General features: G+C 42.4%; 2 protein-coding genes across 3 annotated transcripts in view; one reads left to right on the plus strand and one right to left on the minus strand.

The window, feature by feature from the left end:
• The window catches only part of LOC110524243 (protein strawberry notch homolog 2), a 101299-nt gene extending 76675 nt beyond the window's left edge, over positions 1–24624 (minus strand). Inside the window, exon 1 of one of the 2 annotated variants that reach the window (XM_021603710.3) lies at positions 24182–24624. The gene's annotated coding sequence lies outside the window, so the exon portion shown is untranslated. The remainder of the gene's footprint in view (positions 1–24181) is intronic. The other variant, XM_090235472.1, reaches the window with a different exon arrangement.
• Positions 18363–26424, plus strand: part of tm6sf2b (transmembrane 6 superfamily member 2b) — a 29444-nt gene continuing 21382 nt past the window's right edge. Inside the window, exon 1 of the mRNA XM_090235476.1 lies at positions 18363–19927. The gene's annotated coding sequence lies outside the window, so the exon portion shown is untranslated. The remainder of the gene's footprint in view (positions 19928–26424) is intronic.

The following is a 26424-nucleotide window of genomic DNA, read 5'->3' on the forward strand; positions in this document are numbered from 1 at the left end:
GGCTACGTCATGATTCAGAAGAGGGTGAGTAAAGAGCGAAACATGAATGGATGGTGAGTGTGAACAGCAGCTACGTTACAATGAATGTGTGTGTAAAATAACAGGTGCAGAGCGTGATCTGGATCCTTAGCTTTGAGAAGGAGAGGTTTCCAGGGGTGGATGCTGGGCGTTGGCGGAATCTCTATCTGTAGCCACGGCCTAACATGCTGACCAGACCGGACACATCGCGTGTGCGAGCGTTGCAAAAATAAATGTAGAAATCCATGTTATTCAATTATTGCACCCACACTGCTCGCCTGCGCCAACGGGCGTCTGCGTTGCCAAGGGCTAAAAGAGAAGTCATTCCTATTTCTGAAGCAGATCGCGCTGCAAGTCTTGCCTCTCCCATCTCATTGGTTTATAGAAGCAGGTACCCACGTGCCATCTCCTCATTGGTTATACTCACGTGGGTGATTGAAAGACGAACTGTTTTGCCAGTTGCCGTGGTAATACTATGAAAGTATATCCCAGGACAAATTAGCTAGCAACAGCAAGCTAGCTAAATAGGACAAATTTGCCAGCAAGTGCACGCTAACTAGCCAAATTGCCATACATGTTTAATGCTTTTTGACCTGTCCCCAAATGAATGTCATTGGTTCAGTTTGTTTTGATATTTTAACCTGCGTATCGCGTTTGGTGTAGGGGGACAAAATACATTTATGCACGATGGAGCACGACCGCAGCCGGTTTGGGTTCTGTGTAAGTGATGCAGCGCTGTAATAGGCAACCTGGAATGCCCAGTGATTGCGAGGCCTACTCACCGTCTTATTTCCAATCAAAACCCTTTGGAAATCATATTTGGTGTAGGTGTATAGTCAAACAAACCTAAGAGGAACATGCATGTGTTTGTATGAGAGTGGTGTGAAGGAGAATGAAAATTAGCCCAAAACACAGGCAGGCGCTAACTTCATCAGTGTGAGAAACAACAAAAAGTACTTAATTATTAAACCTCAGCCAATCACTCTCTTCAGCTCCCTCCCTTATTCTCCCACTCCCCATCTCTGAAGCACTGGGAACCAATCCCAACATCCCTGGGCCCTTTTCGGTCCTCCCGCATTTTCTCCACAACCATATCACCATGCCAATGATGGCAGTTCATGTCTCCTAGCAACCGAAAGGTTTCCATCTTTAGTAGCCCACTGTGTTCAAGGACAATAGATAGTGATCCTTTTCCTGCAAGCCCTATTGTCATTACTGCAAAAAAAGGGGAAAAAAACTCCCTGCCACTGAGGGAGAGAGAGAGAGAGAGAGTCTTGCCACGTCACTCAAGGAGAGCAGTCGTTGTTGCTTCACCGCGGAGTCACAAGCATTTGTTGTGCCATTCACTTCTTCTGTATGGTCAGATGTAATAAGATGTTCGTGACATCGATTTCCACTTTGCTTCTTAATATAAATCCACAAGCGTTCTACACTGAACAAAAATATAAACGCAACATGCAAATTGTTGGTACCATGACGCACAAAACTTTTGTTCACAAATTTGATAACATCCTGTTGGTGAGCATTTCTCCTTTTGCAAGATAATTCATCCACCTGACAGGTGTGGCATATCAAGAAGCTGATTAAACAGCATGATCAAAACACAGGTACACCTTGTGCTGGGGACAATAAAAGGCCACTAAAATGTGCAGTTGTATCACACAACACAATGTCACAGATGTCTCCAGTTGAGGGTGCATGCAATTGGCATGCTGACTGAAAGAATGTCCACCAGAGCTGTTGCCAGATAATCAAATCTTAATTTCTTTACCATAAGCCACCTCCAAAGTCATTTTTAAAGAATTTGGCAGTATGTCCAACCTCACAACCACGCCAACACAGGACCTCCACATCCGGCTTCTTCACCTGCACAATCTGAGACCAGCCACACAGACAGCTGATGAAACTGAGGAGTATTTCTGTAATAAAATCCCTTTTGCGGGGAAAAACAAATTCTGGTTGGCTGTGAATACACCGCCTGAAATTTCAGCCTGTTTTGGTGGAAGGAAGTTTGGGCCTTCCATAGTGACATCACCATGCAGTGAATTAGTTAATAGGCCAATAAGAAAGTTCCAAACCACTCTGCCAATAACAGCAAAATGTAAGTTTTCCCCTCCCCACTCAAACCCCTCGCAGACAGTCCTAGTGAAAATTCTTGCTTGTAAAATGTATTTTTGGCCATTTTATTTGAAAACAAATCACAGTAAGGTACTCAATGTTACCCAGAATTGCTTTGATATAGAGATAAAAAAAATAGGTGGATTGGACCTTTAAAAAAAATGCGTTCATATTGGACCAGGAAATCGTGTGGAGACACAACAAACTTTGATCAGATAGTGATAGGATCATATTGATTAGATCACTAAGCGCAAGGTACAAGGCATATGTTACAGCAGAATCGGACTCAACCACACGAATGACCGGCTGTCCCATCTTCAGTCTGCTTTTTCGTCCACACACAACAAAACTGTCTGTTATACGGTAATTGTGCCAGCCCTATTAACAGTTACACAGTAATGCTAAAATCCTGACCTTTGTATTAAGTGGTTTAAAGCCTAGTGTAGAGTTGGGGGGGGGGAAGGGGGGGTATATTTCAAAACACAGTCACAGGAGTGAGTAATCTCTTAATTGCTTCAGAGGTTGGTGACTGGTTTGGCCAGCGTCCCCCCCCCCTCCCCCTCAGCCTTCCTCTTGGGTGGCCTGGCATGTTATAAAACGAAGAGGTGAGGTGCGGATTATTTAATGTCCCATCATCTTAAAAATCAAGCCTTGATGAAAGACCTCACAAGACCTTTAAGAGGGCCGGAGCTATCAAGAGGAATTACAAGTTAGGCCTATATTACGTCATATTTCAAATAGTGAATATGAACAACCTGTTAACATCCCAGTTTCCCCATGTTGCTGTGAGCGCCAGCCAGCCTGCCAGGCAGGCAGGGGTTAAGGCCAGGCCGTCTCTCATTCTGACAAGTCACTCAGGGCCTGCCAGCTGCAGGACATGGAAGTCATCCAGGAAAGTGTGACTCCCTTAATCTGCTAAATCACAGCTAAGGGCTCATGAGGACCACCATCCTTCTAGACAGAAGGGGAACAAGAGCCTCTTCCCTCTGTGGGGGTGCTATCCCCAGGCCTAGGTCAGGGGCCAGGGCAGGGCTGAGTCCACAGCCAGGTCTAGGATGGGTATAGAGGGTTACCATCTGGGCCTTTTCCCATCTCAAATGGGTTAGGGATGTGCACATTTATTCAAATATTCAAAAGCGACGTTAGTATTTGAATACTTGTTTTGTCTGAAATGTATACTCACACCAAAGTATAGGCCTATTTTAACACTAAAGGCTTTTTCAAAAATATCCATGAAACAGAAAAGGGGGTAAAAGTATAATATAAACACAGACTACCGTTCAAAGGTTTGGGGTCACTTAAAAATGTCCTTGTTTTTGAAAGAAAATTTTTAAAAATTGTCGCAGGAAGGCCATAAAGATCATCAAGGACAACAACCACCCAAGCCACAGCCTGTTCACCCCGCTATCATCGAGAAGGCGAGGTCAGTACAGGTGCATCAAAGCAGGGACCGAGAGACTGAAAAACAGCTTCTATCTCTAGGCAATCAGACTGTTAAACAGCCACCACTAACATTGAGTGGCTGCTGCCAACATACCGACTCAACTTGATGTAATAATGGAAGTTGATGGAAATAAATGTAAAAAATTCATCACTAGCCACTTTAAACAATGCCACTTATGTTTACATACCCTACATTACTCATCTCATATGTATATACTGTACTCGATACCATCTACTGCATCTTGCCTATGCCGTTCTGTACCATCACTCATTCATATATCTTTATGTACATATTCTGTATCCCTTGTGTGTATAAGGTAGTAGTTGTGGAATTGTAGGTTAGATTACTCGTTGGTTATTACTGCATTTCGCTACACTCGCATTAACATCTGCTAACCATGTGTGTGACAAATAACAGCAACCATCATTAACAGCAACCATCACTCCTGTGTTCCAATGGCACGTTGTGTTAGCAAATCCAAATGTATCACTTTAAAAAAGACTAATTGATCATTAGAAAACCCTTTTGCAATTATGTTAGCATAGCTGAAAACTGTTGTACTAATTTATTAAAGAAGCAATAAAACTGGCCGCCTTTACACTAGTTGAGAATCTGGAACATCAGTATTTGTGGGTTCGATTCCAGAAACAAAGAACTTTCTTCTGAAACTCGTCAGTCGATTCTTGTTCTGAGAAATGAAGGCTATTCCATGCGAGAAATTGCCAATAAACTGAAGATCTCGTACAACGCTGTGTCCTACTCCCGTCACAGAACAGCGCAAACTGTCTCTAACCAGAAGAGAAAGACTGGTGCTCCTTTTGTCCAGGTGGGAAAGGGCAGTGTGGAGAGCAATAGAGATTGCATCATCTTTGGATCTGTTAGGGCGGTATGCAAACTGGAGTGGGTCTAGGGTTTCTGGGATAATGGTGTTGTGAGCCATTACCAACCTTTCAAAACACGGACGTGAGTACTACGGGTCTGTAGTCATTTAGGGAGGTTACCTTAGTGTTCTTGGGCACAGGGACTATGGTGATCTGCTTGAAACATGTTGGTATTACAGACTCAATCAGGGACATGTTGAAAATGTCAGAGAAGACACTTTTCAGTTGGTCAGCACATGCCCGGAGTACACATCCTGGTAAACCGTCTGGCCCCGCGGCCTTGTGAACATTGACCTGTTTAAAGGTCTTACTCACATCGGCTACGGAGAGCGTAATCACACAGACATCCGGGACAGCTCTCATGCATGCCTCAGTGTTGCTTGCCTCGAAAGCGAGCGTGGAACTGATTTAGCTCATCTGGTAGGCTCGTGTCACTGGGCAGCTCGAGGCTGTGCTTCCCTTTGTTGTCTGTAATAGTTTGCAAGCCCTGCCACATAAGACGAGCGTCGGTGTAGGACGATTCGAATTTAGCCCTGTATTGACGCGATGCCTGTTTGATGGTTCGGAGGGCATAGCAGGATTTTTTACAGGCCTCCGTGTTAGAGTACCGCTCATTGAAAGCGGCAGCTCTACCCTTTAGCTCAGTGCGAATGTTGCCTGTAATCCATGGCTTATGTACGTAGTCACTGTGGTGGTAAATAAAACAGCCACGATAAGTTTAGATAAACTATTGGCAAATAGTGTGGTCTGCAATTTATCATAAGATGCTCTACTTCAGGAGAGCAACATCTAGACTTCCTTAGATTTCGTGCACCAGCTGTTGTTTACCAACATGCAGACCCCCCCAAATCTTAACGGAGTGTGTTGTTCTATCTAGCCGGTCCTGCCAGCTGAATATCCATGACATCATTCGGCCACGATTCCGTGAAACATAAGATGTTACAGTTTTTGGTCCCGTTGGTAGGATATTCTTGATCGTACCACGTCCAATTTATAGTCCAATGATTATACGTTGGCGAGTAATATTGACGTAACGGCAGCTTTCCCACTTGCCTTCTCCGGATTCTTATGAGGCACCCCGCTCTGTGTCCTCTGTACCTGCTTCTCTTTCTCTTGCTAATAAATGGGGATGTTGGCCTTGTCGGGTGTTCGCAGTATGTCCTGTGCTTCCTGCTTGTAGAAGAAAAAATCTTTGTCAAATCTGAGGTGAGTGATCGCTGTCCTGATATCCAGAAGCTCTTTTGTTGCCATAAGATAGTGGCAGAAACATTACATACAAAATAAGTTACAAATGAAGTGGGGAAAAACCCCACATAATAGCACAATTGGGTAGGCGTCCGTAAAACTGCTGCCATTTCTTTCGCCACCATTTTAGTGCTTGGCTCCCTATTCCATCTGTGGTAAGGGAACAATGGAAAAAAACGGTCCTTGGGACGTCCCAACTCTAACATCACCCCATTAAAACCTCTTATGGATAGGGGAGACACTAGCGTCTCAACTGGCCAATTGCCAGGGGAAATGCAGAGTGCCAGATTCAAATAAAATGCTATAAAATTCAAACTTTCATTAAATCACACATGTAAGATACTCAATTAAAGCTACACTCGTTGTGAATCCAGCCAACATGTCAGATTTTAAAAATGCTTTTCGGCGAAAGCATAAGAAGCTATTATCTGATAGCCTGCACCCATCTGCACCAGCAGTAAACAAAGGAGCTAGCGTAGCAGGCGCTACACGAAACGCTGAAATAAAATATAAAATATGCATTACCTTTGACGAGCTTCTTTTATTGGCACTCCAATATGTCCCATAAACATCACAATTGGTTCTTTTGTTCGATTAATTCCGTCCATATATCAAAAAAGTCAATTTATAAAGCGCGTTTGATCCAGAAAAAAACAGCTTACAAAAACACAACGTCACTACAAAATATTTCAAAAGTTGCCTATAAACTTTGCCAAAATATTTCAAACTATATTTATATTTAATATTTTTAAACGTTAATAATCAATCAAATTGTAGACGGGGCAATCTGTATTCAATACATGAACGAAAAGAAACCAGCTCTGCTTTTCATATCTTGCGCAACTCACAAAAGTGTCCCCAGTTCCGAGTTGGCCTACTTCTTCAATGCACAAAGGAATAACCTCAACCATATTCCAAAGACTGGCGACATCGTGTGGAAGCGGTAGGAACTGAAAATTGGTTCCTATTAAATATCCAATGGCAAAGACAATATAGTGAACAGAGATGGGAAAAAAATATAAAAAATCTGAACAGTTAGTCCTCGGGGTTTTGCCTGCTACATAAGTTCTGTTATACTCACAGACATGATTCAAACAGTTTTAGAAACTTCAGAGTGTTTTCTATCCAAATCTATGAATAATATGCATATCTTATATTCTTGGCATGAGTAGCAGGAAGTTGAAATTGGGCACGCTATTTATCCAAAAGTGAAAATTCTGCCCCCTAGCTTTAAGAGGTTATTAACGTTTAAATTGAAAACAGTTAGATAACGGTTAAGGATTAAGGTTAGGGTTTAGGGGAGGGACATCCCAAGGAACCCGGATAGAAGCTAAACATGTGAACATGCCTCAGTATAAGCCTGCCATCTCTACCAGCCTGTTGACAGGCCTCCACCCCTCCCATGTGATCCCTCAATCTTTAAAAACACTTGTTTCGTCTTCCCTCGCTCACAGGCCTGGCATTAATCCTGCTTAAGGCACACCGAGTAAATCCTTTAATGAACAGCCCGCTTCATCTTCATTAACAACGCTCTAAAGATCAGGGCATCATGACAGACACAGTGACACACACACACACACACACTTACAAGACTGAACAGACCAAACCTTTTACATCAGTTCCTGTTGCGCCAAGTTACCATCTCAGACCTCACCATTGATGAAACTTCTTCCAACCTACATCAAAGTCACTCACTGCAAATTTCTGCCCATAAAAATGTCTTCCCATTTTAATCTAATTACAAAGCAACGCTACATTATATTAAACCAGTATGTATGTTGGTGGTTATGATGGCCTGGCTTGCTGTGCTGGATTAATTATCCAAGTGATGAAAAATTCATAAAAGGAACAAGTTACTTCCCTGGGAAACTCAGCAGTCATTCAAAACAGTGTGAATTATTTATCAGGCTCTTTTCAACTCACGCCATTTCCATGGAGCGGCACGGACGCACAGAGAGGATCTGCGGGTGGCTCGGTACGGGAGAAAAAGACAAAGAAAAATTAATCAACTGACTGAGTAACCAAATCTGCAGCGCTATCAAAGCGGAGGGATATAGAAACAAATGGTGTTTTATGAGCCTGTATTGTTAGAGTTTCTGCAGCCATTCAAATATTAATCATGCTACACAGTCAGATGTTCCATCATTCCTGCAGAATTTAACATAATTAGAAACACCATTACAATTACCCTGACTCAAGATAGGATGGGTACATTATTTTTGAACCATTTCGTCTAGAGTCTAGGCCTGGGGGGGGGAATTGACTCAAGGTTAACTAATCTACATTCAAGTGACATCCGTGCCAGAGAATTTGAGCTCTTCAGTGGCCAACAGCCTTACTTTGAGCCAATCAGAGCCCGAACCACCCCCCCCATGGAGCCACATTTTTATTAAAGATTTTAAGCAGGGAACCAGTCACACTTTATATGCAATGTAGGCTATGGGACGGTAGTTAGCTAAGTCCACAAGCTAGCTAACCACTGTAGCTACTATTGACATACACAATGTATTATCTAGTTTAATAATGAGTTTAATTGTTTTTCGTCATCTTGCTAGGTAGTCATCAAGTTGTGGCCATCTTGCTACTATCAACAAGGGCTTTCTAGAAAAAAGCAACATTAACGCAGATAGAAATCCAGATCATAAGCCACACTCACGGCTATGCATTGCCAAACACTACTGCCACCTTCTGGTTTGGAGTATTTTAACAAGGCTGGGTGGCTGACGACTTCCAAGCTTTTTGAAGACAAACAAGATAGCACCTCTGAACAGAGTGTCAGCATTCAAAGTACTGTCGGCAGGCAAACTTTGAAAGTCCTACCGGTGTGTCTGAGCTTTAAGAACTGTAAGCTATGGGCTCTCCAACCCTGTTCCTGGAGCTACCCTCCTGTAGGTTCACTCCAACCCCAGTTGTAACTAAACGGATTCAACTTATCAACCAACTAATTATTAGAGTCTGGTGCACTGGATTATGGATGGAGTGAAAAACCTGAAGGATGGTAGCTCTTCAGGAACAGGGTTGGAGAGCCTTGGATTAGAGGGACAATAGAGTGTTGAGTACCCCGCCATTAGCGGCTAGCCATGAGAAAGTTTGGTAGGCTACTTATGACCACCAGCGGCATCAGAGCACAGTTTAGGAGATGTCTAGTTTCCGTGACTCAGCACTCACACGGAATTTGACTGTGGTCATGACTCGACTGCCCGTGTGGTGGTAATACAGTCACCTTAACAGCCCTCGTTAAGACTGGAGAGGGAGTGTGTGTAATGGCTGGGTAAACAGGCTTGTGGACTCCTATCTCCCAGGGCTGGAACACCACCTCATTAGAAAAGGAAAGCATTGTCTCTCAGCTAACCCAGAGAACCCAGCCTCCTTCCAGGCTACAACTCCTCCCTCCACACCCCCTACCTCGGATTATAACTGGTGTTTTTCTTTAATGATCATCATATAACAGTTCTCTCGCAATCACATTAGATTTAAAAGATGCTTTACAGCGAAAGCATACCTTAGCATACAACATCGCCCAGCAGACAAATCATTAAACAGTTACCAGTCAAGTGGAAGTCACACAAGTTAGAAATAGAGATAAAATTAATCACTAACACCTTTGATGATCTTCATATGGTTGCACTCAGAAGACATTCATTTATTCAATGAATGTTCATTTTGTTCAATAAAGTATCTCTTTATATCCAAAAACCTCTTGTCTGCGCGTTTTCTTCAGTAATCCACAGGCTCAAACGCAGTCACAACAGGCAGACGAAAAATCCAAATTGTATCCGTAAAGTTCATAGAAACATGTCAAACGATGTTTATATTCAATTCTCAGGTTGTTTTTAGCCTAAATAATCAATGATATTTCAACCGGACAATAAAGTCGTCAATATAAAAAGGTAAACAAGAAAGGCACTCTAGGTCGTGCGCATGAAAAAGCTCTGTGACACGGCAGGGTCCACTCATTCAGACTGCGCTTACTCCCTCATTTTTCAGAATACAAGCCTGAAACAATTTCTAAAGACTAGTGGATTGTAGTGGAAGGCATAGATACTGCAATTTGAGTTCTAAGTCAATGGATACTGTAATGGCAATGAATAGAAAACTACACATAAAAAAATCCTACTTACTGGATTTTTCTCAGGTTTTCGCCTGCCAAATCAGTTCTGTTAAACTCAGACATTATTTTAACAGTTTTGGAAACTTTAGTATTTTCTATCCAAATCTACTATTTATATCCACATCCTATCTTCTGGGCCTGAGTAGAAGGCAGTTTAATTTGGGCATGCTTTTCATCCAAATTCCAAATGCTGTCGACTACCCTAGAGAAGTTAAGAACACATTCTTATTTTCAATGACGGCCTAGGAACGGTGGGTTCAGGGGCAGAACGACAGATTTTTACCTGGTCAGCTCGGGGATTCAATCTTGCAACCTTACGGTTAACTAGTCCAACGCTCTAACCACCTGCCTCACAAGGAGCCTACCTGTTACGCGAATGCAGATAGAAGCCAAGGTAAATTGCTAGCTAGCATTAACCTCATCTTATAAAAAAACCATCAAAATCACTAGTTATAACTACACATGGTTGATGATATTACTAGTTTATCTAGTGTATCCTGCGTTGCATATAATCGATGCGGTGCGCATTCGCGAAAGAGGACCGGCGTTGCTCCAAAGTGTACCTAACCATAAACATGAATCATTAATGCCTTTCTTAAAATCAATACACAGAAGTATACATTTTTAAACCTGCATATTTAGCTAAAAGAAATCCAGGTTAGCAGGCAATATTAACCAGGTGAAATTGTGTCACTTGCGTTCATTGCACGTAGAATATATGCAACAGTTTGGGCAGCCTGGCTCTTTGCGAACTAATTTGCCAGAATTTTACGTAATTATGACATAACATTGAAGGTTGTGCAATATAACAGGAATATTTAGACTTATTGATGCCACCCGTTAGATAAAATACGTAATGGTTCCGTATTTCACTGAAAGAATAAACTATTTGTTTCCGAGATGATAGTTTCCGGATTCGACCATATTAATGACCCAAGGCTCGTATTTCTGTGTTTTATTATGTTACAATTAAGTCTATGATTTCATAGAGCAGTCTGACTGACCGATGGTAGGCACCAGCAGGCTCGTAAGCATTCATTCAAACAGCACTTTAGTGCGTTTAGCCAGCAGCTCTTCCCTGTGCTTCAAGCATTGCGCAGTTTATGATTTCAAGCCTATCAACTTCCGAGATTAGGCTGGTGTAACTGATGTGAAATGGCTAACTAGTTAATAGCGTTTCAAACATCACTCGCTCTGGGACTTGGAGTGGTTGTTCCCCTTGCTCTGCATGGGTAACGCTGCTTCGAGGGTGGCTGTTGTCGATGTGTTCCTGGTTTGAGCCCAAGTAGGAGCGAGGAGAGGGATGGAAACTATACTGTTACACTGGCAATACTAAAGTGCCTTTAAGAACATCCAATAGTCAAAAGGTATATGAAATACAAATCATATAGAGAGAAATAGTCCTATAATAACTACAACCTAAAACTTCTTACCTGGGAATATTGAAGACTCATGTTAAAAGGAACCACCAGCTTTCATATGCTCTCATGTTCTGAGCAAGGAACTTAAACGTTAGCTTTTTTACATGGCACATACTTCACTTTTACTTTCTTCTCAAACCCTTTGTTTTTTCATTATTTCAATCAAATTGAACATGTTTTATTATTTATTTGAGACTAAATTGATGTATTATATTAAGTTAAAATAAGTGTTCAGGCCTCCCGGGTGGCGCAGTGGTTAAGGGTGCTGTACTGCAGCGCCAGCTGTGCCATCAGAGTCCCTGGGTTCGCGCCCAGGCTCTGTCGTAACCGGCCGCGACCGGGAGGTCCGTGGGGCGACGCACAATTGGCCTAGCGTCGTCCGGGTTAGGGAGGGCTTGGTCGGTAGGGATGTCCTTGTCTCATCGCGCACCAGCGACTCCTGTGGCGGGCCGGGCGTAGTGCGCGCTAACCAAGGTTGCCAGGTGCACGGTGTAGCCTCCGATACATTGGTTGGTGTTAAGAAGCAGTGTTGCGGCTGGTTGGGTTGTGTATCGGAGGACGTATGACTTTCAACCTTCGTCTCTCCCGAGCCCGTACGGGAGTTGTAGCGATGAGACAAGATAGTAGCTACTACAACAATTGGATACCATGAAATTGGGGAGAAAAAGGGCTAAAAATTCAACAACAAAAAAAAGTGTTCATTCAGTATTGTTGTAATTTTCATTATTACAAAAACACATAAAATAAAATTGTATTTAAAAATCGGCAGATTATTTGGTATCGGCTTTTTTTGGCCCTCCAATAAATAGTTCTTGTTATCGGCGTTGAACAATCATAATCGACCTCTAATTACAACAGTCAAAGGCCATGTAAACAAACACTTTACACCAACCAATGAGAGCTTGTTATAACAAGCACGCGCCAGCTGTTCATTACGACAATGTTTTCTTACTGAAACAATCATGTAAATTACACTGTTATTCAATACAAAATGTATTGGCTATATGTTTCAACTGCAACTATACAAATGATGTTTGTATAGAAGGAACCAAAAACTAAGCATTTGTTTGTGGAAATCAGCCATCTTAACAGTACGTTTTCCAGCTGCATAAGGGCCCCGCTAAAGGACACTTAAGCCACCAAATGTATTGAAAATAAGATTTTGGTATTGTAAACGAAAAGCTGTTTGGGTCCTTAAAAGTATCAAACAAATATTTAAGAATAGGTTAAAAGTTGTGAAGTCCAACACATGACTGCCATCACACACTAATATTTATTTTTTCACTTTGTGAGGTTTATTTTTCCATATAAAGTTGGTGTCTAATCTAATTGGACACTGTCAAAACAAGAGAACAAATACAGTGCATTCAGAAAGTATTCAGACACCTTGAGATTATCCACATTTTGTTATTACAGCCTTATTATAAAAATCCTCATCTACTCACAATACCCCATAATGACAAAGTGATCAGGTTTATAGAAATATTTTCCAAATATATAAAAGCCTTAACAGAAATACCCTATTTACCTAAGTATTCAAACCCTTTGCTATGAGACCTTAAATTGAGCTCAGGTGCATCCTATTTCCATTGATCCTCCTTAATATGTTTCTACAACTTAGAGTCTACCTGCGGTAAATTCAATTGATTGGACATGATTTGGAAAGGCACACCTTTCTACAGTTGAAGGCGGAAGTTTACATACACTTAGGCTGGTCATTAAAACTCGTTTTTCAACCACTCCACAAATGTCTTGTTAACAAACTATAGTTTTGGCAAGTCTGTTAGCACATCTACTTTGTGCATGACACAAAGTGGATTTTTCCAACAATTGTTTACAGACAGATTATTTCACTGTATCACAATTCCAGTGGGTCAGAAGTTTACATACACTAAGCTGACTGTGCCTTTAAACAGCTTGGAAAATTCCAGAAAATGGTGTCATGGCTTTAGAAGCTTCTGATAACCTAATTGACATAATTTGAGTGAATTGGAGGTGTACCTGTGGATGTATTTCATAGCCTACCTTCAAACCCAGTGCCTCTTCGCTTGACATCATGGGAAAATCTAAATAAATCAGCCAAGACCTCAGATAAAAAAAAAATTGTAGACCTCCACAAGTCTGGTTCATCCTTGGGAGCAATTTCCAAATGTCTGAAGATACCACATTCATCTGTACAAACAATAGTACGCAAGTATAAACACCATTCGACTACGCAGCCGTCATACCGCTCAGGAAGGAGACGTGTTGTCTCCTAGAGATGAACGTACTTTGGTGCAAAAAGTGCAAATCAATCCTAGAACAACAAAGGACTGGAGGAAACGGATACAAAAGCATCTATATCCACAGTAAAACGAGTTCTATATCGACATAACCTGAAAGGCCGCTCGGCAAGGAAGAAGCCACTGCTCCAAAACCACCATAAAAAAAACTAGACTACGGTTTGCAACTGTACATGGGGACAAAGACCGTACTTTTTGGAGAAATGCCCTCTGGTCTGACGAAACAAAAATAGAACTGTTTGGCCATAATGACCATCGTTATGTTGAGGAAAAAGGGGGATGCTTGCAAACCAAAGAACACCATCCCAACCGTGAAGCACGGGGGTGGCAGCATCATGTTGTGGGGGTGTTTTGCTGCAGGAGGGACTGGTGCACTTCACAAAATAGATGGCATCATGAGGCTGGAAAATTATGTGGATATATTGAGGAAGGAAATGGTTCTTCCAAATGGACATTGACCCCAAGCATACTTCCAAAGTTGTGGCAAAATGGCTTAAGGACAACAAAGTCAAGGTATTGGAGTGGCCATCACAAAGCCCTGACCTGAATCCTATCGAACATTTGTGGGCAGAACTGAAAAATCGTGTGCAAGCAAGGAGGCCTACAAACCTGACTCAATTACACCAGCTGTCAGGAGGAATGGGCAAAAATTCACCCAACTTATTGTGGGAAGCTTGTGTAAGGCTACCCGAAACATTTTACCTAAGTTAAACAATTTAAAGGCAATGCTACCAAATACTACTTGAGTGTATGTAAACTTCAGACCCACTGGGAATGTGATGAAAGAAATAAAAGCTGAAATAAATCACTCTGTACTTTTATTGACATTTCACATTCTTAAAATGAAGTGGTGATCCTAACTGACCTAAAACAGGGAATTTTTACTAGGATTAAATGTCAGGAATTGTGAAAAACTGAGTTTAAATGTATTTGGCTAAGGTATGTAACCTTCCGGCTTCAACTGTATATAACGTCCCACAGTTGACAGTGCATGTCAGAGCAAAAACCAAGCCATGAGGTTGAAGGAATTGTCCATGGAGCTCTGAGACAGGATTGTGTCGAGGCACAGATCTGGGGAAGGGTACCAAAACATTTCTGCAGCATTGCGGGTTCCCAAGAACACAGTGGCCTCCATCATTCTTAAAAGGAAGAAGTTTAGAACTACCAAGACTCTTCCTAGAGCTGGCCGCTTTGTCATTATGGCCTATTGTGTGTAGATAGCTGAGGATTTTCTGGGGTTACTTAATCCATTTTAGAATAAGGTCGCATTTGTTAATTTTAGGCCATGATGCCTACTCTCTCTCAAGTCTTGACTTAAGACAATGATGAGCAGCTCGTAGACCGCCCTCTTCAGGCAACCATTGAAAAATATAAATAGATGACTGCAAATGACGGATCTGTTCATTCTAATATTGGTGCCTTATCTGTGGAATAAAGACAGATTCACAGAAATATTTGTAAGGCTCATATCTAATAAAGCTACTGATTTGTATTGACGCTTGACAGGGCAAGGCAAGAGTTTAGAGGAATTGGTCACCACCTATGACATTTGGAGTGCTCTGGGGACATGGCTTGGCTGTAGACAGAGGCTGAGGAAGAGTGGCTGGAAAGACTAACTACTGAAAGAGATGGGAAAGCTGGGGGTGGAATAAAAGCTACACAATATGTTATTCATCTTGGCTGCAAGGCCAATCTTCAAGCCCCCAGACCACTCCCCGCATTCTATCTGTACTCCATTGTAAATTATTTTGTTTGGTTTAGACTAGCTAGCATGTGTAGATTTTGCAAGCAGCAACACCTACAAGTCTCTCTATCCATCACATTCTACACCCAATTCCAAAACACACAACTATCACAATGTTAAGCTCAGCACATCCGGTGGCAGTCTGACTGGGTATTTTTGCTTTCAAGATAGCCGCTTCCTACAGTGGACAGGTGTTATGGGGACTCATCTGGTTTCTGTTCCGCTCCCGTTGAAGCCTCAGCCAGAGCCTGATCTATGACAACATTGCACAGAGCAATCCCTTCCCGGACACACAGAAAAGCATCTACAGACATGACAGCATTTCAGGATTTCTTGGTGTATTATCTTCCAAGAGGTCCACTCTAAAATGTTTTCCTCTGCGAATGGAATTCATCCTCTTAAAAGGGATTGTTGAAGCTGTCACCACAAGAGACTAAATACACTATACAAAAGAATGTAGACACCCCTTCAAATTAGTGGATTCTGCTATTTCAGCCACACACGTTGCTGACAGGTGTATAAAATCAAGCAAACAGCCATGCAATCTCCATTGACAAACTTAGGCAGCAGAACACCACCTTTCCAACAAGTTAGTTACTCAAATTTCTGCCCTGTTAAGCCACCCCAGCCCACTGTAAGTGCTGTTATTGTGAAGTGGAGACACAGAGGAGCAACAACGGCTCAGAAGCAAAGTGGTAGGCCACACAAGCTCACAGAACGGGACCACCGAGTGCTGAAGCACGTAAAAATGGTCTGAGAGTTCCAAACTGCCTCTGGAAGCAACGTCAGCACAAATACTGTTCGCCGGGTGCATCATGAAATGGGTTTCTATGGCTGAGCTGCCACACACAAGTTCACAATTAGCAATGCAAAGCATCGGGTGAAGTGGTGTAAAGCTCGACGCCATAGGATTCTGGAGCAGCGGAAACACGTTCTCTGGAGTTATGAATCGCGCTTCACCATCTGGCAGTCCGACAGACGAATGTAGGTTTGGCTGTAAACGCTACCTGCCCAAATGCATAGTGCAACTGTAAAGTTTGGTGGAGGAATAACAGCTGTTTGGGGCTGTTTTTCGTGGTTCAGGCTCAGTCCCTTAGTTCTAGTGAAGGGAAAATGAACTCTACAGCATACAATGATATTCTAGACGATTATGTGCTTCCAACTATGTGGCAAAAGTTTGGGGAAGGCCCTTTCCTATTTCAGCAGGATAATACCCCCGTGCACAAAGTGAGGTCCATACAGAAATTGTTTGTCAAGATCGGTGAGGAATAACTTGACTTGCCTGCACAGAGCCCTGACCTCAACCCCATCGAACACCTTTGGGATTAATTGGAACACCGACTGCGAGCCAGGCCTAACCCGCCAACATCAGGGCCTGACCTCACTAATGCTGTTGTGACTGAATGGAAGAAGGTCCCTGCAGCAATGTTCCAACAACTAGTGGAAAGCCTCCCAGAAGAGTGGTGGCTGTTATAGCAAAGGTGGACCAACTCCATATTAATGCCCATGATTTTGGAATGAGATGTCCGACGAGCAGGTGTCCACATACTTTTGGTCATGCAGTGTATTACATTTTCTCCTACATAGGTGAGCTCAACCCGAGGTGGGGTTAAAAGTGAGTTGGAGATAATCTTCAAGTCAAACAAGATAATCTCCTGAGAATGTTCACTCCAAATGGCCCCAGGCAGTGGTGTAAAGTACTTAAGTAGTACTTTAAAGTATTTTTACTTTAGTTTAGGTATCTGTACTTTAATATTTATATTTTTGACAAAATACTAAACACAAATGCTTTGGTTGTAAATTATGTCTGAGTATTGGGAGTTTGCCGTCTGAGTTGCTTAATACAAGGAAGTTAAATTATTTATACTTTTACTTTTGATACTTAAGTACATTTTAGCAATTCCATTTACTTTTGATACTTAAATATACTTAAAACCAAATACTTTAACGTAAGTAGTATTTTACTGGGTGACTTTTACTTAAGTCATTTTCTATTAAGGCATCTTTACTTTTACTCAAGTATGACAATTAAGTACTTTTTCCACCACTGCCACAAGGAATCCATCACCAGGGAGAGGAGTAAGAGTTAAGCTCCTTTTTCACCAGGTCACAGAAAAGAGTGCTTATGTCACATACAGTAGCATTACATTAGCCTGGTTCCAGATCTGTATGTGATTAAGACAATTCCCCCAGTGTCTGTCATCACGCAGACAAGTATGCTAAAGTACATATGCAGATCTGAGCGAGTTGACAAACCATCCACACAATAATTACAATCCTCTGCACCAGCAGTACTACACTAATCGTTCTCCATAAATTAACTACTAATGAAAACAGCCCCTTTGCTCTGCAGTTTTTACACACATCATTGATGAGAGAGAATGAGAAATGGCAGCTAATTTGCAGTCATCTATTTCTGTAGGCACTCATGGGAATGCTCTGCGTAGATGCAAAACTACAAGGCATGTTTTGTTATTTATGAATGCAAATACTCCTCATGCTATGGCTACATTTCCAGGTACTTCATAAATACCTTATTTGTTGTTGCGTATGTGTTAAAATAGACATCTTAAAATGTCACTGCCCACAATCTAGGCTAGCTTGGACAATGACACATATGTTATTCATCTTCATCCATCAATGTGGTTGTTAATACTTCCCTCATATTTCCTTCCTGGATCAGTCCCATGGTGAAATTATAATGTTTGCTTTTCAGAGAAGGATGTTGACATACTCCTCAGCTTTCCACAACCTACTGCAAGGCACCACATTGAGCACGCTCTCCAGCATTTTAATCATCTTCAGAATGGCTCATGTGGCCGACACACACATAGGACATAACCAACCAGAAAAGGCTCGGTGTCTTGACTCTGTAGTAGGAACAGTATACCCCTTTTAGCTCCAAAAGCCATGGCTTTGCCAGATCAAGTTCATGTTTAATACATGGACCATTACCTAATGAAGGCCAGATTCCAGGAACGGCTGGAACAGTCAAACCCATTACACAACCCCGACTCCTCCTTCCTCAACTCTACATTTTTCCCTCTTGCTCAAATCAGCCCAGAGGTCATAAATGAAATTGATCACTAGCTCCGGCTGGAGTGGAGAAGCACAAAAAGTCCATGTCGGGCTGTTTGGGTGCATTAAATCACAGCAATGCTCACCCTGCTCTCCGTCCCTTCTGCTACTCCTGCCTGCGCTCGACAACAGAGCCTTGTGCCCTTCGGAGCCCACTCTGGGGCAGTGACCGGGAGCAAGACTGTGGCTCGACTCCCTCATCCTAGCAACAAGGCATCAACAACCATTAAGATTTCGGTTATAGCACATTTATAAACATCCTCCGGAAGACTTAGCCTAAATGTTAGTTTGTTCGCATCTTCAATACAAAGTCAACATTTTGCATTTATTCTTCATGCAAGATCCATTTCATCAACACCGCTGTTTCACAGGACATGCCAAAAGAGGAACAATGGAGTATAATTTTTTTACAATGACATGTCAATACGTCATCATGAAGAGAACCGGTGTCTATTGATCGAGCTCTGGGGTACACTGCCGCCCTAGAGAAGAGAGGGCGGAAGCTTGTGGTTTTCACTCAGTAAGCCTATTCCTGCATTACACTCCAATAGTTAAACAGCTTGTCTGCTGCCATTAAGATCCAGTGGCCGTGGGGAAAGAGCGAGGTGGTTAGACATTCACAACAGCAAGGCCAGTGACCATGTCACTGGATAGTCAGGAAGCTCAGCAACACAGCATATCATTCACTTCACAATCAGTAAATAGCATCCCTCACAAGGGGAAACAAATTAATTGGAAAAGTAGCCATGGCAACCTGTGTCAAGGTTAGCATTTTCCCTGACTATCCTGCAGGCAGCAAAGTAACTGTGGCAATTGTACTCTGCTGGGGGGATAAAACTGTGTTAAGTGGCTACAGATTTGAGAGAGAATGGTCATTTGAGTTCTTCATGGGCAATTACCCTTACTTGTACCTCCAAGGAATCCAGAGAAAGGGTAAGAGGGTCTATCTCAACTGCCAGCCAGAACTACCAAACAAGCTAAAAGCCCTTTATGCTTGTGTCGAGGAATATAACAGTGGCTTGCGTGAAAGACCCTGTTTTGGACTGGATGACTGTGTGATCTCACTCTCCATGGCCAATGTAAGCAAAACATTTAAACAGGTTAACAATCACAAGGCCTCCGTGCCAGCGGAAATACTAGGGTGCGTTCTCAAAGCATTAACAGACCAGCTGGCAAGTGACTTCACAGACCTTTTCAATCTCTCCTTGTCCCAGTCTGTAATCCCAACATGTTTCAAACTGGCCACCATTATCACTGTTCCCAAGAGCTCCAAGGTACCCTGCCAAAATGACTATCGCCCTGTAGTACTCACATTTGTAAGTATGAAGTGCTTTGAAACGCTGGTCATGACACACATCAACACCATCATCCCATACCCGCAATTTCAATTGCACTTCACACTGCCCTCTACCACCTGGACAAGAGAGGAAATAACTATGTGAGAATGCTGTTCATAGACGAAAGCTCAGCAATCAAAAGCATAGTCCCCTCCAAGCTCATCACCAAGCTAGGGACCCTGGGACTGAACCACTCCCTCTGGAACACGATCCTGGACTTCCTGATGGGCTGGCCCCAGGTGGTGAGGGTAGGTAACGACATCTGTTTGGTGACTAACATTTTAAAAGTTGGAAGCAGTGTGTGTTTGTGGGGGAGAGAGAGGTGTGCGCATGTTGATGAGAGTGAGGGAGACGGAGTGTGTGTGAAGGGATGGAGAGAATGTGTTAACTGAAGAGTAATTAAGGTTTCATGCAGTGTTTTTCCTTTGACACGACATGCAGATCCTTTTGCATGTACAGTACCAGTTTAAAGTTTGGACACATAGGGCCTCCTGAGTGGCTCAGTGGTCTAAGGCACTGCATCGCAGTGCTCGCTGTGCCACTAGAGATCCTGGTACGACCGGGAGACCAATGAGGCGGCACACAATTGGCCCAGCGTCGTCCTGGTTAGGGGAAGGTTAGGCCGGCAGGGATGTTCTTGCCCCATTGGGCACTAGCGACTCCTATGGTAGGCTGGGCGCAATGCACGCTGACAGTCGCCAGATGTACAGTGTTTCCGCCGACACATTGGTGCGGCTGGCTTCCGGGTTAAGCGGGCTGTGTGTCAAGAAGCAGTGCGGCTTGGCGGTGTTGTGTTTCGGAGGACGCCCGACTCTCGACCTTCGCCTCTCGAGTCCACACGAAGGTTCCAGCGGGGGACAAGACTACCAATCGGATACCACAAAATTGGGGAGAAAAGAGGGTAAAATAATATATTTTAAAAATACAAAAAAGTTCAGACAGACCTATTCGTTGAGTGCAAAACTGTCAAGGAAAATGGTGGTTACTTTGAAGAATCTCAAATATAAAATACATTGATTTGTTTAATCTTTTTTTGGTTACTACATGATTCCATGTGCCATTTCATAGTTTTAATGTCTTCACTATTATTCTACAATGTAGAAAATAGTCAAAATAAAGAAACCCTTGAATGAGCAGGTGTGTCCAAACTTTTGACTGGTACTGAATATCACATGAGGTTGTTGGTGGCACCTTAACTGGGGAGGACAGACTCGTGGTAATAGCTGGAGCGCTGGTGTATATTCCTTCCTCCCATTCCTCCAGCCACATCACAGGTAGGACTTAGCAAATCAGCCATTCTATGCATTATTCTATTATACACTGAAAAGTGTGAAGTTAAATTCAACATGTTGTATTGAGTAGAAGTGTGAATTTCAGTGACAGGTTTTTGTAGAACATTTAGAAAATGTGAACAAGCACCTGGGGGACGGGGCAAACAGGATGCTAGGCCACATCTTTTTCCCCACGGTGGTATCGCGATTAGAGGTCGGCCGATTATGATTTTTCAACGGCGACACCGATTATTGGCGGACCAAAAAAAGCTGATACCGATTTAAAATCGGACGATTTTTATTTATTTATTTGTAATAATGACAATTACAACAATACTGAATTAACACTTATTTTAACTTAATATGATACATCAATAAAATCAATTTAGCCTCAAATAAATAATGAAACATGTTCAACTCGATTGAAATAATGCAAAAACAAAGTGTTGGAGAAGAAAGTAAAAGTGCAATATGTGCCATGTAAGAAAGCTAACGTTTAAGTTCCTTGCTCAGAACATGAGAACATATGAAAGCTGGTGGTTCCTTTTAACATGAGTCTTCAATATTCCCAGGTAAGAAGTTTTAGGTTGTAGTTATTATAGGAATTATAGGACTATTTCTCTCTATACCCATTTGTATTTCATTAACCTTTGACTATTGGATGTTCTTATAGGCACTTTATTGCCAGTGTAACAGTATATAGCTTCCGTCCCTCTCCTCGCTCCTGCCTGGGCTCGAACCAGGAACACAAGGGGAACAACCACTCCAAGTCTCAGAGCGAATGACATTTGAAACGCTATTAGCGCGCACCCCGCTAACTAGCTAGCCATTTCACATCGGTTACACCAGCCTAATCTCAGGAGTTGATAGGCTTTAAGTCATAAACAGCTGCTGGCAAATGCAGGAAAGTGCTGTTTGAATGAATGCTTACGAGCCTGCTGCTACCTACCACCGCTCAGTCAGACTGCTCTATCAAATATCAAATCATAGACTTAATTATAATATAATAACACACAGAAATACAAGCCTTAGGCCATTAATATGGTCGAATCCGGAAACTATCATCTCGGAAACAAGACGTTTATTATTTCAGTGAAATACGAAACCTTTCCGTATTTTATCTAACGGGTGGCATCCATAAGTCTAAATATTTCTGTTACATTGCACAACCTACAATGTTATGACATAATTACGTAAGATTCTGGCAAATTAGGCAGCCCAAACTGCTGCATATACATTGACTCTGCGTGCAATGAACGCAAGAGAAGTGACAATTTCACCTGGTTAATATTGCCTGCTAACCTGGATTTATTTTAGCTAAATATGCAGGTTTAAAAATATATACTTCTGTGTATTGATTTTAAGAAAGGCATTGATGTTTATGGTTAGGTACACATTGGAGCAACGATACGCACCGCATCGATTACATGCAACGCAGGACACGCTAGAATCTTATTTGTAAAATGTTGGTATCTTGACAAGCCTACTCTCAATAGAGAAACAATGAAAATTGACCTTCTTGGCACATGTCAATGCTTAAATCACATCAGAAGACAATTTGTAATTCTCTTTTAATTGCGCATTAAGCAAGAGATGAATGTCTCAGTCAGTTTCTTCTGTTGGGTCTACTGCTGCAGCTCGTCATGGCAGAATTTGGAAAACAATGGCACCCAATTGATACAAATAATCATGATATCTTTGTCTTTTAAGCCTACTTTGCACTTAACATTTAATTGAGAAGGTTTTGGGGTAAAGTCTTTCTGTCTAACCACAAGACCGTTAATCAGAGTGAAACATCAATAGAGTGAAACAAATGTGCGCACCAAACAGACATAGGCAATATTGCTGGAAATTAACTGGCAGATTGTGTTACGTTTGGCTTTTTAAGCCAATAGTGGCTGAGTAGGATAATGTAAATGTAGCTTTGATTGGATAGTAGCTTGGAGCTTTATGTTTATGACAGTATGCGATGGAACACATGATAAAAATGTATGTACTTTTAAAATTCATTGGTGATCTACATGTCAGAGACTCCAACATTTTTTGGGGCCGGGGGCTCCCGAGTGGTGCAGCATCTCGGTGCTAGAAGCTTCACTACAGACCCTGGTTCGCTTCCAGGCTGTATCACAACCGGCAGTGATTGGGAGTCCCATAGGGCGGCGCACAATTGGCGTCATCCGGGATAGGGTTTGGTCAAAATTTGTTCTTAACTGACTTGCCCAGTTAAATAAAGGTTAAATAAAATTCACACACATACCGACAACAAACATCACACAGGCCAACAGACCACACAATTTGCTGCTGATACACTGTTCTTTATTTTACTCTTATTACCATTTATCCTGGTGCCTAGTCACTTTACCCTTCCTACAAGAAGATACAATATCTACCTCAAATACCTCTGCACACTGATCTGGTACTGGCACTCCCTGTATATAACTGATAACTAGTTCCATTCTTATGCATTTTATTCCTCGCTATTTTTAAACTCTGTATTGTTGCGAAGGTCTCATAAGCAAGCGAGCATTTCAAGCTACACAAGCCGACAAATACAATTTGATATATTTAAAAAAAATAAGTGGTATCAATGGCAGGCAGACTCAATAGCTAACATTTCTACGGTTAGGGCTATAAAGTTCCACTAGTTTTACACATACTCAGATAAGCAAGACTAACTCTTAGGGGGTCAATGCCTCCTCACAGCTGTCCGTGATCTACAATCCAGGCAAGCTAGTGACACATATACCCCCTCCAGCTATTCCCCCTACTCCACTCTCTAGGTTAGCTAACTAAGAAGTGCAAATGCAGAGATAGCTTGCTAGCTACCACTAGCCAGGCCAAGGTGTTAGCTAAGCTAGTTAGTACCGCAAAGCTTTAGCAAAACTAGCTGGGTAAGAGATAACGATAGCAAAACGAAAATGTAGAACTTTGCGAACCTCAACCTGGACAAACAAAAATATGGACATTTGACATTTCAGCAGCATTAACTATGAAACAATTGAACTTATACATGCACCAATGTTACTTAGCTAAACAAATTGGTGCTATAAAAGTGCGACGACTTAAACTAGCCTGACTACCAAGTTACGTAAAATCAAGCTGCTTGACAAGAAGGCTCGAGCCGCTGGAGTTTGGAATTGATAGCTAACAGTAGCTAGCTAGCTAACATTAGCTGCCGATGTGTCGCTCGCACCGTGTTTTATCTGAATGAAACGCTTAAATTAAACTTACCACGAATGTGTTACTTATTCTAAATCCCAGCTCAGATCGCACGTATGTTTTCAATCGAATTCCTGAGTTAAATTAACCGAAACAAGGAATTTGATCCAACTTATTATTTTCAGTTGTTTCTTCACTTCCTGATAGACGCTGCCATTTTGAATTGAAAGCAGATAGTTCCGCTGCTGTCGTCACACTGTAGGCTACTCTGATTATGGCGTGAGGTTCGTTGATAACAAACAGCATACTTTATCTGCCGAAGTAACTTTGACAATTAAAAACGAAAAGGAAAATTTCAGTTCAGAAAACACTACAATAAATATTCTTAACACAATTTAGCCAATTCAAACACTACAGTCTATTGCATACATTGCCCATTCTCAGCTGTTTTGAAAAGGCCCTTAAAATCAAAGATCATCAACAACCGTGTTTACAACGCCTGCTGCTGGTTATATTGAGCAATTCGAAAATCATCTTCATACACACCCTATTAGATTCGTGGTGATGTGGAGAGTAAGAAAATACCCTCCCTCTGGCTAGATACTCGTTGCAGGTTTTGAAAATAACAGTTTCTTACTTTTAATCAAATCAAATTTTATAAGGCACATGTGCCGAATTCAACAGTGAAATGCTTACTTACGAGCCCCTAACCAACAATGCGTTTAAAAAAATATATAGATATATACATAAAAGAATACAAATAAAAAAACTGATAAGAATAAGAAATACAAGTAACAAGTAATTAAAGAGCAGCAGTAAAATAACAATAGCGAGACTATATCCGGTTAGTATAGGTAAAATGTACATGTGGGTAGAGTTATTAAAGTGACTGTTCATTGATGATAACAAAAGAGAGTAGCAGCGGTGTAAAAGAAGGAAGGGGGGCAATTCAAATAGTCCTGGTAGCCATTTCAGTTCAGTGGTCTTATGGCTTGGGGGTAGAAGCTTTTTTGAAGCCTCTTGGACCAAGACTTGTCACTCCGGTACCGCTTGCCTTGCGGTAGCAGAGAGAACAGTCTATGACTAGGGTGGCTAGAGTCTTTGACAATTTTTAGGGCCTTCCTCTGACACAGCCTGGTATAGAGGTCCTGGATGGCAGGAAGCTTGGCCAATCGCACTACCCTCTGTAGTGCCTTGCGGTCGGAGGCCGAGCAGTTGATATACCAGGCAGTGATACAACCAGTCAGGATGCACTTGATGGTGCAGCTGTAGAACCTTTTGAGGATCTGAGGACCCATACCAAATCTTTCTGAGGGGGAATAGGTTTTGTTGTGCCCTCTTCACCACGGTCTTGGTGTGTTTGAACCATGTTAGTTTGTTGGTGATGTGGACACCAAGGTAACTCATCTCCTTTGTCTTGATCACACTGAGGGAGAGGTTGTTGTCCTTGCACCACACGGCCAGGTCTCTGACCTCCTCCCTATAGGCTGTCTCGTTGTTGTCGGTGATCAGGCCTACCACTGTTGTGTCATCTGCAAAATTAATGATGGTGTTGGAGTTGAGCCTGGCCGTGCAGTCATGAGTGAACAGGGAGTACAGGAGGGGACTGAGCATGCACCCCTGATGGGGTCCCTGTCTTGAGGATCAGTGTGGCGAATGTGTTGTCACCTATCCTTACCACCTGGGGGCGGCCCATCAGGAAGTCCAGGATCCAGTTGCAAAGGGAGGTGTTTAGTCCAAGGGTACTTAGCTTATTGATGAGCTTTGAGGGCTCTATGGTGTTGAACGCTGAGCTGTAGTCAATGACTAGCATTCTCACATAGGTGTCCCTTTAGTCCAGGTGAGAAAGGGCAGTGTGTGCAATAGAGATTGCATCATCTGTGGATTTGTTGGGGCGGTATGCAAATTGGAGTGGGTCTAGGGTCTGCTTAAAACATGTTGGTATAGGGCCTCTCGGGTGGCGCAGTGGTTAAGGGTGCTGTACTGCAGCGCTAGCTGTGCCACCAGAGACTCTGGGTCCGCGCCCAGGCTCTGTCGTAATCGGCCGCGACCGGGGGGTCCGTGGGGCGACGCACAATTGGCCTAGGATACCACGATAACTGGGGAGAAAAAGGGGTAAAAAATTATTTCAAAAAATAATAATAATAAAACATGTTGGTATTACAGACTCAGACAGGGAGAGGTTGAAAATGTCAGAGAAGGTAATCCTGGTAATCCATCTGGCCCTGCGGCCTTGTGAATGTTGACCTGTTTAAAGGTCTTACTCACATCAGCTGCACATCTTCTGGAACAGCTGGTGCTCTAATGCATGTTTC

The sequence above is a fragment of the Oncorhynchus mykiss genome, chromosome 5, assembly GCF_057628025.1.
Source record: "Oncorhynchus mykiss isolate SJ-2025 chromosome 5, ASM5762802v1, whole genome shotgun sequence".
NCBI lineage: Eukaryota > Metazoa > Chordata > Actinopteri > Salmoniformes > Salmonidae > Oncorhynchus > Oncorhynchus mykiss.